The following is a 13,467-nucleotide window of genomic DNA, read 5'->3' on the forward strand; positions in this document are numbered from 1 at the left end:
ATACATACACTCACTCTCACTCGCATATTCACACTTACACACACCCGCACACACAAGCACATTAAAGTGTTCTATAATCAATTCTACCACAATACAATGGTTAATTCAATTTGATATTTAAAATGTATATATACAAACTACCCATAGTTTTTGTCCTCAAATTATCCTGGTAGAGCGCTAATTCCACACGATTTAATTTAAACCGCCCCTCTTTTGACTTTCTCTCAAAAAATTTAATTATGCTTAGTAGAAATTTGCTTTGTTGAAAAACTGAATCCATATTGAGCGAGAGAAATTATAGATTATAAAAGCTCCTTTGTCTAAATAGAACTTAATTTTTTGACCAAATTCTTCTGCTTTGAAAAACGCGGTTTCTTACTCAAAATTGTCAAAAGATAGCTCTTCAATTAGATCTTGCTTATTTTTAGGATAAATTAAAGACAATTGTTATTTCGATAGTCACCTTATCTTTGTTCCAGCTGAGAAGTGATGAAATTTTTGGAGACAATAGATGCGTCATCAGTTATTAGTAAATTTATGAAAGTTTTTGATGGCGAAGTAAAAGTTCTTAGATAAAATATAAACGAGTAAACCATTAAAACATTAATTTTTTATTGTCTGGCTTGCATTTCGAAATATCTTGTGAGTGGCCTACAATTTAAAACAAGTTCTTGTGGCTTCCAACATGGTAATTTTTTAAATTTATCTTTAAATTAAAGGAAAATTAAACCTCTAAAATATGATATATAAAATGATTCTTTTTTTGAGAAGAGATATTCTAATGATTTTTTGCGATTTTGCAAGTTTTTACCCGTAGTAGACATTTAATTGTTGACAAACTCAGAAAATCTTTGTTTGATTGCTGTTTTCAAGTGCAATGTTTTCCACTAAATCTTATCGGGAACGACGGGAAACCCTGTAATTACCCCTAAAATGGCCAGTTTTCTAAAGCGGCCTTTACTTATTTCTTGTAGCCATGAAAACCTGCAGGACCACCAGGAACATCTTAAACGCTCTCAGCTCTCTCAACGCCCTCGCTATCATAACTTTTTTTTTAAAAAACAATTTCGGGTCCATTGAATCTCATTAACAATAATAAGGGAAACAATTGAGTTTATTCAGAGTAATTCAAAACTTCATAACGGTCAGAACAACAATTTTTATTCACTAAGTTATGCTTGTTTGAACAAAACTCTCTTTTTAATAGAAAAATATGCATCATTTCGATCAATTCTGGCATCCTTGATGATTAATTGAAACTTTGTTTACACTCTTTTAGTTTTTTCGAGTTTTTGAAGTTTGGCCAGGACTTCAAATCAATGTTTGCCTCAGCTAATCAGGCATGCCACTATCAGATCACTTTTGAATTGCAGAAAAGTTTAGGTCAATATTAATAGGTCATTATTTGATTCAATAAAATTGTCAATGGATTACCAATGTGATTCTGTTTGCCAAGAGTGCAGAATACTTTGACTTTAACTGCATTTAATATAATGAGTTATTAGTTACATATTAATTTTAATTGTATTCAGTTCAACACCTGAATGATCTCAGGCACAATGTTATACTAATATATAGGAATTAAGCCCTTGTGAGCGAGTTTTAAAAAAGTATTGAGGAGACTCCGTTAAAATCTGCTCGAGGTGAACCTCGTCATATGCCGTTGTCAAAATTTTATCAAAGTTATATTTCTTGTACGTTGAAATTTTGATTGAGAGAGAGCGGAGGAGCTAAATGAAACAACAAGAACAACTAAAATTTTAGAAAAAATTTCAGTTGAAAAATGTTCAAAACTAATTTGCCAACAGCAAACAAGGCCCTTGTCCTTAACACCTTTCTTGTTGATTCAACGCTTTATAATAGAGACAAATATGAAAAATTGTTTACAACTACTACTACTACTACTACTACTACTACTACTACTACTACTACTACTACTACTACTACTACTACTACTACTACTACTACTACTACTACTACTACTACTACTACTACTACTACTACTACTACTACTACTACTACTACTACTACTACTACTACTACTACTACTACTACTTGTAATTTTTAAAGTAGTACTAGAATCCCTTGCGATAAGTGAATACTACACAGCAATTCAACTAACTAATCCAAAAAAAAATAATCAGGTGTCTTCTCTAAGAAAAAATTTTAAGCTGCTAGATAATCAATTAATCAGAAAACGCTTTTCCAAACAGTACAAGAAACGAAAGCAGTAGCCATAATCTTTTATAAATTAGATAAAGCTTGATACTCTTCAATTAATTGTTTGGAAGGAAAATAACTCAAAGTTGATGTTAGCCAATCGAAACTATCACCAAAATACAAGAAAATGAATTGCTACCAAAAACGTCCCTATACATATATATATATATATATATATATATATATATATATATATATACGTATATATATATATATATATATATATATATATATATATATGTATGTATACGTGTATATATATATATATATTTATATATATATATATATATATATATATATATATATATATATTAAGAATTAAAAAATTATAACAAAAACATCTTCCAGCCGATTGAAACATCTAAAAGCCGATTAATAATATTACAGCGCTTAAAACAGCATCTATAAGTCTACAAAATTGCGGTAATTGCTCAAAAATAGTACCAAAAGTGCAACTTAACGTTATTAAGTGTGAAAAGTTAGTGTGGTAGAATAATTTGAGTTAAATCTAATCTAATGCTTCAAAAATGAAGCAAATGATCCAAATTCATTTACCAAACAATTGAAATTTCTTTGAGTTTAGTTTCAGCCACTCAGATCAAAGTATATGATAAAATTTTTACTTGCTCTTGATATCAACGCCTATTTCGCACATTGAAATGAGCAATTATTTAAAGAATGGATGTGGCATTTATATCGCATTAAAAAATTGATAACCAATACTTCTCGTCGTGTCGCAAGAAAGGAGAGTGCTGAGATAACAGTCGTCTGAGAGCTGATTTTGGCTTTCTGAAATACACTGGCAGTGAAAAAACGTCAACCAGATTTCTGGCTGCCTTTTTTGTTCTCTTTGATGATATCTAAAATCTCAACGTTTTTGGTGCCATATCTTGTCTCATAAATAAATTAATTAAAGATTCTTGCAGGACGGTTTTAGAGTAAGAAAAATGTGTGTGAATAATGAGATGTTGAATTGGAATCAAGTACTTAGTTGCAGTCATCACTATCTATTATAGCGCATAATTGTATGTACTACTAATGTGAGGAGATAAGCTAAGCATTAGCTCTTACTGCTCGAGCTATATCGCTAAGCCTTTAGCCGCCGAGCTCAGCTGAGCTTGTTGTTGTTTGCGGCTATTCCTCTGCTGCTGGGCTTGAATCGCCAGCCAGTGGATTGAATCCTCGCAGAGTTGGAAAAAAGTGCTTCTACTACAAATTCACTGCTTTTTATAGTGATGGTTTATACTTTTTGCCAGCTGGCATAGTCTGATTGGTTGATTCAGTATGTCGACATAGACTACAGCAATAGCACAGTAGGGTTGCATCAGATAGCATTAAAAATGATTGAGTTTTGTATTGTATGTAGCACTGCTACATCTCACCCCAGTTTTAATGAAATTGAAAAGTTTTTTCAGTTTGTGAATATGACTTCTTCTTTGGTTGATTCGAATCTCTTTCTCTTCTTGTATTGCTTCGCTGCATCCAGTGATTGTGTTTTGTTGACACATCTGCTACGGCAATTATTCAATAATCTTTAGGTACCAATGTGTGGGCAAAACCTGCCTCACCAAAAAGCCATTTTAGGCAAACAAATAAAAGCAACGCTCTTTTTGGCATTTTCAATAATAAACGATCGTAACTGATGACAAATAAATTGAACATTGTAGTCCGAAATCAGAATAATAACAATTGATAACAACAAAAACAAAGCAAGAAATTCATCCCTCCGGGGACAAAAAGAAAAAGAAAATAGTGATAACAGTGAACGAAAGGAAGAAAGTCTCACATTCTTAAGGTGTGAATTTTCTGCTGCTCGGCTCAACAGATTGTAGAGTAAGAAAAATGTGTGTGAATAAGGAGATGTTGAATTGGAAACAAGTACTTAGTTGCAGTCATCACTATCTATTATAGCGCATAATTGTATGTACTACTAATGTGAGGAAATAAGCTAAGCATTAGCTCTTACTGCTCGAGCTATATCGCTAAGCATTTAGCCGCCGCGCTCAGCTGAGCTTGTTGTTGTTTGCGGCTATTCCTCTCCTGCTGGTCTTGAATCGCCAGCTAGTGGATTGAATCCTCACAGAGTTGGAAAAAAGTGCTTCTACTACAAATTCACTGCTTTTTATAGTGATGGTTTATACTTTTTGCCAGCTGGCATAGTCTGATTGGTTGATTCTGTATGTCGACATAGACTACAGCAATAGCACAGTAGGATTGCATCAGATAGCACTACAAATGGTTGAGTTTTGTATTGTATGTAGCACTGCTACATCTCACCCCAGTTTTAATGAAATTGAAAAGTTTTTTCAGTTTGTGAATATGACTTCTTCTTTGGTTGATTCGAATCTCTTTCTCTTCTTGTATTGCTTCGCTGCATCCAGTGATTGTGTTTTGTTGACACATCTGCTACGGCAATTATTCAATAATCTTTAGGTACCAATGTGTGGGCAAAACCTGCCTCACCAAAAAGCCATTTTAGGCAAACAAATAAAAGCAACGCTCTTTTTGGCATTTTCAATAATAAACGATCGTAACTGATGACAAATAAATTGAACATTGCAGTCCGAAATCTGAATAATAACAATTGATAACAACAAAAACAAAGCAAGAAATTCATCCCTCCGGGGACAAAAAGAAAAAGAAAATAGTGATAACAGTGAACGAAAGGAAGAAAGTCTCACATTCTTAAGGTGTGAATTTTTTGCTGCTCGGCTCAACAGATTGTAGAGTAAGAAAAATGTGTGTGAATAAGGAGATGTTGAATTGGAAACAAGTACTTAGTTGCAGTCATCACTATCTATTATAGCGCATAATTGTATGTACTACTAATGTGAGGAAATAAGCTAAGCATTAGCTCTTACTGCTCGAGCTATATCGCTAAGCATTTAGCCGCCGCGCTCAGCTGAGCTTGTTGTTGTTTGCGGCTATTCCTCTCCTGCTGGGCTTGAACTGCCAGCTAGTGGATTGAATCCTCGCAGAGTTGGAAAAAAGTGCTTCTACTACAAATTCACTGCTTTTTATAGTGATGGTTTATACTTTTTGCCAGCTGGCATAGTCTGATTGGTTGATTCAGTATGTCGACATAGACTACAGCAATAGCACTGTAGGATTGCATCAGATAGCACTAAAAATGGTTGAGTTTTGTATTGTATGTAGCACTGCTACATCTCACCCCAGTTTTAATAAAATTGAAAAGTTTTTTCAGTTTGTGAATATGACTTCTTCTCTGATTGATTCGAATCTCTTTCTCTTCTTGTATTGCTTCGTTGCATCCAGTTATTATGTTTTGTTGACACCTCTGCTACGGCAATTATTCAATAATCTTCAGGTACCAATGTGTGGGCAAAACCTGCCTCACCAAAAAGCCATTTTAGTCAAACAAATAAAAGCAACGCTCTTTTTGACATTTTCAATAATAAACGATCGTAACTGACAAATAAATTGAACATCGCAGTCCGAAATCAGAATAATAACAATTGATAACAACAAAAAAAATCAAGAAATTCATCCCTCCGGGGGAAAAATAAAAAGAAAATAGTGATAACAAGGAACGAATGGAAGAAAGTCTCACATTCTTAAGGTGTGAATTTTTTGCTGCTCGGCGCACCAGATTTTAGAGTAAGAAAATGTGTGTGAATAATGAGATGTTGAATTGGAAACAAGTACTTAGTTGCAGTCATCACTATCTATTATAGCGCATAATTGTATGTACTACTAATGTGAGTAAATAAGCGAAGCATTAGCTCTTACTGCTCGAGCTATTTCGCTAAGCAATTAGCCGCCATGCTCAGCTGAGCTTGTTGTTGTTTGCAGCTATTCGTCTGCTGCTGGGCTTGAATCGCCAGCCAGTGGATTGAATCCTCGCAGAGTTGGAAAAAAGTGCTTCTACTACAAATTCACTGCTTTTTATAGTGATGGTTTATAATTTTTGCCAGCTGGCATAGTCTGATTGGTTGATTCAGTATGTCGACATAGACTACAGCAATAGCACAGTAGGATTGCATCAGATAGCATTAAAAATGATTGAGTTTTGTATTGTATGTAGCACTGCTACATCTCACCCCAGTTTTAATAAAATTGAAAAGTTTTTTCAGTTTGTGAATATGACTTCTTCTCTGGTTGATTCGAATCTCTCTCTTCTTCTATTGCTTCGTTGCATCCAGTTATTGTGTTTTGTTGACACATCTGCTACGGCAATTATTCAATAATCTTCAGGTACCAATGTGTGGGCAAAACCTGCCTCACCAAAAAGCCATTTTAGGCAAACAAATAAAAGCAACGCTCTTTTTGGCATTTTCAATAATAAACGATCGTAACTGACAAATAAATTGAACATCACAGTCCGAAATCAGAATAATAACAATTGATAACAACAAAAACAAAGCAAGAAATTCATGCCTCCGGGGACAAAAAGAAAAAGAAAATAGTGATAACAGTGAACGAAAGGAAGAAAGTCTCACATTCTTAAGGTGTGAACTTTTTGCTGCTCGGCGCACCAGATTTTAGAGTAAGAAAAATGTGTGTGAATAATGAGATGTTGAATTGGAAACAAGTACTTAGTTGCAGTCATCACTATCTATTATAGCGCATAATTGTATGTACTACTAATGTGAGTAAATAAGCTAAGCATTAGCTCTTACTGCTCGAGCTATTTCGCTAAGCAATTAGCCGCCATGCTCAGCTGAGCTTGTTGTTGTTTGCAGCTATTCGTCTGCTGCTGGGCTTGAATCGCCAGCCAGTGGATTGAATCCTCGCAGAGTTGGAAAAAAGTGCTTCTACTACAAATTCACTGCTTTTTATAGTGATGGTTTATAATTTTTGCCAGCTGGCATAGTCTGATTGGTTGATTCAGTATGTCGACATAGACTACAGCAATAGCACAGTAGGATTGCATCAGATAGCATTAAAAATGATTGAGTTTTGTATTGTATGTAGCACTGCTACATCTCACCCCAGTTTTAATAAAATTGAAAAGTTTTTTCAGTTTGTGAATATGACTTCTTCTCTGGTTGATTCGAATCTCTCTCTTCTTCTATTGCTTCGTTGCATCCAGTTATTGTGTTTTGTTGACACATCTGCTACGGCAATTATTCAATAATCTTCAGGTACCAATGTGTGGGCAAAACCTGCCTCACCAAAAAGCCATTTTAGGCAAACAAATAAAAGCAACGCTCTTTTTGGCATTTTCAATAATAAACGATCGTAACTGACAAATAAATTGAACATCACAGTCCGAAATCAGAATAATAACAATTGATAACAACAAAAACAAAGCAAGAAATTCATGCCTCCGGGGACAAAAAGAAAAAGAAAATAGTGATAACAGTGAACGAAAGGAAGAAAGTCTCACATTCTTAAGGTGTGAACTTTTTGCTGCTCGGCGCACCAGATTTTAGAGTAAGAAAAATGTGTGTGAATAATGAGATGTTGAATTGGAAACAAGTACTTAGTTGCAGTCATCACTATCTATTAGAGCGCATAATTGTATGTACTACTAATGTGAGGAAATAAGCTAAGCATTAGCTTTTACTGCTCGAGCTACATCGCTAAGCATTTAGCCACCGCGCTCAGCTGAGCTTGTTGTTGTTTGCGGCTATTCCTCTGCTGCTGGGCTTGAATCGCCAGCTAGTGGATTGAATCCTCGCAGAGTTGGAAAAAAGTGCTTCCACTACAAATTCACTGCTTTTTATAGTGATGGTTTATACTTTTTGCCAGCTGGCATAGTCTGATTGGTTGATTCAGTATGTCGACATAGACTACAGCAATAGCACAGTAGGATTGCATCAGAGAGCACTAAAAATGATTGAGTTTTGTATTGAATGTAGCACTGCTACATCTCACCCCAGTTTTAATAAAATTGAATAGTTTTTTCAGTTTGTGAATATGACTTCTTCTCTGGTTGATTCGAATCTCTTTCTCTTCTTGTATTGCTTCGTTGCATCCAGTTATTGTGTTTTGTTGACACATCTGCTACAACAATTATTCAATAATCTTCAGGTACCAATGTGTGGGCAAAACCTGCCTCACCAAAAAGCCATTTTAGGTAAACAAATAAAAGCAACGCTCTTTTTGGCATTTTCAATAATAAACGATCGTAACTGACAACTAGATTGAACATCGCAGTCCGAAATCAGAATAATAACAATTGATAACAACAAGAACAAAGCAAGAAATTCATCCCTCCGGAGACAAAAAGAAAAAGAAAATAGTGATAACAGTGAACGAAAGGAAGAAAGTCTCACATTCTTAAGGTGTGAATTTTTTGCTGCTCGTCGCACCAGATTTTAGAGTAAGAAAATTGTGTGCGAATAATGAGATGCTGAATTGGAAACAAGTACTTAGTTGCAGTCATCACTATCTATTATAGCGCATAATTGTATGTACTACTAATGTGAGGAAATAAGCTATGCATTAGCTCTTACTGCTCGAGCTATATCGCTAAGCATTTAGCCGCCGCGCTCAGCTGAGCTTGTTGTTGTTTGCGGCTATTCCTCTGCTGCTGGGCTTGAATCGCCAGCTAGTGGATTGAATCCTCGCAGAGTTGGAAAAAAGTGCTTCTACTACAAATTCACTGCTTTTTATAGTGATGATTTATACTTTTTGCCAGCTGGCATAGTCTGATTGGTTGATTCAGTATGTCGACATAGACTACAGCAATAGCACAGTAGGATTGCATCAGATAGTACTAAAATGATTGAGTTTTGTATTGTATGTAGCACTGCTACAACGGGATTAACTTTTTCTTAAATAATGTTTTACAATTCCTGCAAAACTGATTTTTCTCTTTCCAAGTTTTTGCAACATCTTGCAATATTATCCTATAGAAAAAAATAAGACCTCAAGCTAGCCAAAAAATAATGAAACGACAAAAAATCCCCTTTCTACGTCCTATCTAGTCCAACAAAGCAAAAACAAATCTTTGAAAAAGCATCCTGCCTTCTATCATATCCTAACCTGTCTTATCGTCTCCTATCTCATCCTATAATATCCTAGAACCATAGATATTTCTCGACCTGAATAACTGAATGCAAAAAAATAAAGAGAAGCGTTACAAAACGAAATAGCAAAATCGTATTATCAATCTATTACAACAAGAGAAGGTCCTTCACGCCATTTCTTTTCTTCATTTTTTAATTTTTATTCTCGGAACCATTTTAGAGCAGAAGAAATATGGGAATTACCGCATGTGTGTGCAAATGGTATGCAAAAAATTTAAAATAGAGGAATTCTTTCCACCTTTCACCCAAAACTCCAAATATTCCTAAATATTACAAATGGCCACTGAACAACTATAACTTTTTGTTGAAGCAATTTGAGAATTGTTCTGAAAAAAAGTATTGACTTTTTCAAAAGCCGCAAATGCTTGTTTGTAAAATGCTACTCTATTAAAGTGTTTTCTCCTTGTATTTGTATAGTCAGAGGTAACAAATGTAAAAACTAAAGTAATGAAAACTAGATGTTTTCTTTTGGTTTTGTCGAATATGTTCCATTTAATTTATGCAAAACATGAAATCGAAACAAAATTTGAACTCATGAAGTTTAATTTTTTGCTGCCATCATTTTTCGGAAGTATTACTTTAACTACCGGATCACATATGGTCAGCTAATTTTGATATCTTTGATTCTAATTTCATCTGAGTATTTTAATCCTTTCAAAGTAAATGAGCGCATTTAAATATTCATTTGCAAGCCTGCGGGGAAAAATTTTCCTCTATTCTTACCCAATATATAGTTATTGCCCAATTGGCCGACAGGTGTGTTTAGCCGACGATTAAAAAAGAATTTAAGCCGATAACCCGACCGCACACACTAATTGTATTAATGGGACGAACAGGTAATATTTTGACCAATCAGATTTGTCGACCAATCAGAATGAAGCTGACTGACTATAGTAATTTAGCAGATTCGCATCATGCAAAGTTATTGCAAGCTGATACAAAACTTGCAAGATTCTTGTAAGAAAATGCAATATAATAATCTCGGGAGAAAATATAAATCAAGGCTCTGATCCTATAAAAATGAAGTTTGGATCAACTAACGCTTTTAGGCATGAATTTTTCCAGGTAAAAGTTTTGCCTGTAAAAATTTGAATTCTGGAGAAAGTTGTAAAACGCTATGTAAAATTGTATATAACTATATTTTTGATTTTCTTCTCGTCGGCTGAACCCCCCATCGGCCATTATCCATAGCACCACAATCACAGGTATATAACGTCGAGACAGCGAGGGGGAAATCTTGTAATAAATATTCATTGCCACTCAATAGTCTCAGCTGTCTTCTAATTAGTGGGAAACTTTTAGCCAATTTAGGAATTGGATTCCAATTTTTATTATTATTAACTGCATTTTGTAAAGAACGGAAACTAGGAGAGTGAATTCGTTGTGAATAATTTAGTTGGTTCAGCTCCGCAAAGTTCAAAGTGTGTGCAAAGTTTGACACTTTCGAGTGAATAAAATAACAAAAGAATCTAAAATTTAATTCTATGATTGGTCGCGGCAAAAGTTTTAAACTGATTTCTGATTGTTTATGAACATCGTTGAGCAAAACAGGACACTTTGGTATTTATATAATTGCTATCGGACCATGAAAGAAGAGTGTACTAACAAGCAACATTTCACAATAATGAAGAATATATCTAATAATAGTCGTGGCGAAAAAAACTTTGGATAATGTTTTCGAAAGGGTAGCTATGACCGATACAAGTTCATAGGATATGATTAAGCAGCTGTAAAAGCTATTAAATCGAGTGTTAAGTTACGTTTGAATAAAACAAAGAAATACCAATTTTCAGAGACTTGTGAACCAGGTAGGGTTAATCTGATTTAAAACAAGTAGGGCTCAAATGGGTCTATTCTGAGTTTAAAGGGTTTGATATAACCCTGCGTTCTCTTCTGAGCAGCAAAGTGATCGAGACTGACAATGATTTCTTACAGATTTTTTGATCAAGACAAACGCTAAACAGGAAGTTTAGATTTATGCCTTATGATTTCTAACCTCATTTTTCATTAAGTTGTTTTTAATTTTTCTTAAAAGAAGCTTTCGGATGCTGGTGCGGTTTTTTTCTCTGTACTTTACTTTGTCAATTGTAATTATTCTATTGTTGGGGCTTTTTGCGGACAATAATGACTATACGCTGTTGAAAAATTTACGTAAACCTCTGACAAAGCGCCACAACGATCAACATTTTTAATGACACTACAGTGCAAATACTCCTCTCTTCTAATCTTAAAACACAAGAAATTCTTAAAACTTAAATATCCTATATTCAATAAAGTGTCTTACGAAAAAAAACAAAAAAAATCTGCCGACAGAACAGTACTGACATACTAATGATGATGCCAAAATTGAGAAAAAATATTATTAGCAAACCAGAGTACATCGGCGGTGAAAAAGTATAAAATTTGTGGAAAATTATTATCAAGATATATATAATCCAGCATTCATTAATACTTAGGGTCTGGGCTTCAGTAGCGTCAAAAACTTTGAGAGACACTGGAAAGCATTGAAAACCTACGGAAGAAGCTCTGATTTAGATGACGAATCGATCTTTTTCTTATGTACAGCTCTTAGTACTGAACTACATACAATTTTCAGCACTTTTTTGCAGCATTTTCTGCAAGAAGGTGCTGAAACCCCATTTGCTACTTGTAATTAAAGAATCAAATGAGCTCAGTAAATTAAAAGCTTCAAGGATCAATGAAAACTTGTCTTCAAATATTGACGCTTCATGCTACTTAAAATTTGTTTCTTTGTGCGAATATCAGAAATCATAACGACAAGTCTAGTGCCATAATATTTTTCAACGCACTAAGAAACTGAAAAAAAACGTCGCTAGGTAATATCTCCAGTAGAAATGAAATAGCTGCAAGACCAATTTGAAACTTGAAAAACTCAATGGTTTTCAGAAATTGGGACCATCAATGCAGTGCTTGTTAGAAGATCGATCTGTTGCTTTCGTGAATATAAATACAATGTTGTTACATTTCTCTCAATTTGACGTCGAGTTATCAATTTTTTCATTACTTTGCCAAAAATTTTTATAACAACGCAATATGGGAAAATGATCCATGTTTTATTGGTTTTCATAATTGTTTAAAATAATAAATTTTTGTTTTCTCTGATATATTATAAAGATAAAAAAGTTTTTTGGTTTATCTTTTTCGCTCAATTATAAACTCAATCTTATTTTCTGTCTGTTCAGAATTATTGAGTAATTTGAAAAAAAATACGTTGCGCAAAAAACAATGCGCTAATATATTTCATTTTACACAAATAACCTTTCAATTTTTTTTTTACTTGGGGCATGAAAAACTAGCTTTGTTGGTGACTCTGTAATTTATCTTAGCTGGGCGAGTCTTCCTGTTGCTTGATCAGTGAAATGTGCATTATCTGTTTTAAAAATATACTTCGAGTTTTTATTTCATTTTTTGTTTTGGTTTTTTTCTTTTATAACTTGTTCGTTTAATTTTCTAACCAACTCAATAATTTAAAAAAGATGAGAGAAAAATGACTGAAAAATTTGCAAACAAGTAAAGCTGTAACTAAGTCTGTTGAGATTAAAATTCAACGGTAGGTAAAAATATTTAAGAATCTTCTATAAGTATCAATTATTTTGCAGTCTTTATATACTGCATGGCGAACTACATGAGTCAGGAAAATTTTGAAAAAAATAAAAGACAACTCTTTTTCAACCTCTTTCAAATGCGCTTAGAAAAAGAAGTTTTATGAAGTTTCAGTTTGAAATGCTGCAATCTGAATTAAAATGAAGTCTTTATTGGCAACGTGATGGCGAATTTTTAGTTTTATTCATCCAAAGTTCTATTGCTTGTTCATACAAAATTAAAAGTAAAATTTGATGATAAGACGTAGGATAATGTATAAGAAACAAAACAACGTATCTTTTTCCCATATTAATTCTAATTCATTCAGTTTTAAAAAAGTTTAAAGCGTTTATAGGTTAGAAAAACCGGATTCTCAATGACAAGATACTAAAACATTTTGGAGTTAATTAGATTAGTTGCATTGAAAAATTTTGACGGTATTAAATGCCATCCCAATTCTGCTGTATTTTTATCTCACCAACATTTCAATTTTCTTTCAAAATCAGAATAACAATGGGTTCTGAGCTTTAAAAACATCATTGAAAATCTAATTGGAACCGTTCTGTTTCAGTGCAAGACTGGGGTGTAAATACAAAAGAACGAAACAGCGTTTCTAGATTTTCAACTAAATCAATTCCAGTATAGC

The 13,467-nt window shown here is 33.8% G+C and overlaps 1 protein-coding gene across 8 annotated transcripts in view; it reads left to right on the forward strand.

The window, feature by feature from the left end:
* Window positions 1-13,467, forward strand: part of LOC142354642 (neuropeptides capa receptor-like) — a 171,330-nt gene that overhangs the window by 63,812 nt on the left and 94,051 nt on the right. The window lies entirely within an intron of this gene.

The sequence above is a fragment of the Convolutriloba macropyga genome, chromosome 15, assembly GCF_964194025.1.
Source record: "Convolutriloba macropyga chromosome 15, txConMacr16.3, whole genome shotgun sequence".
NCBI classification, from domain to species: domain Eukaryota; kingdom Metazoa; phylum Xenacoelomorpha; order Acoela; family Convolutidae; genus Convolutriloba; species Convolutriloba macropyga.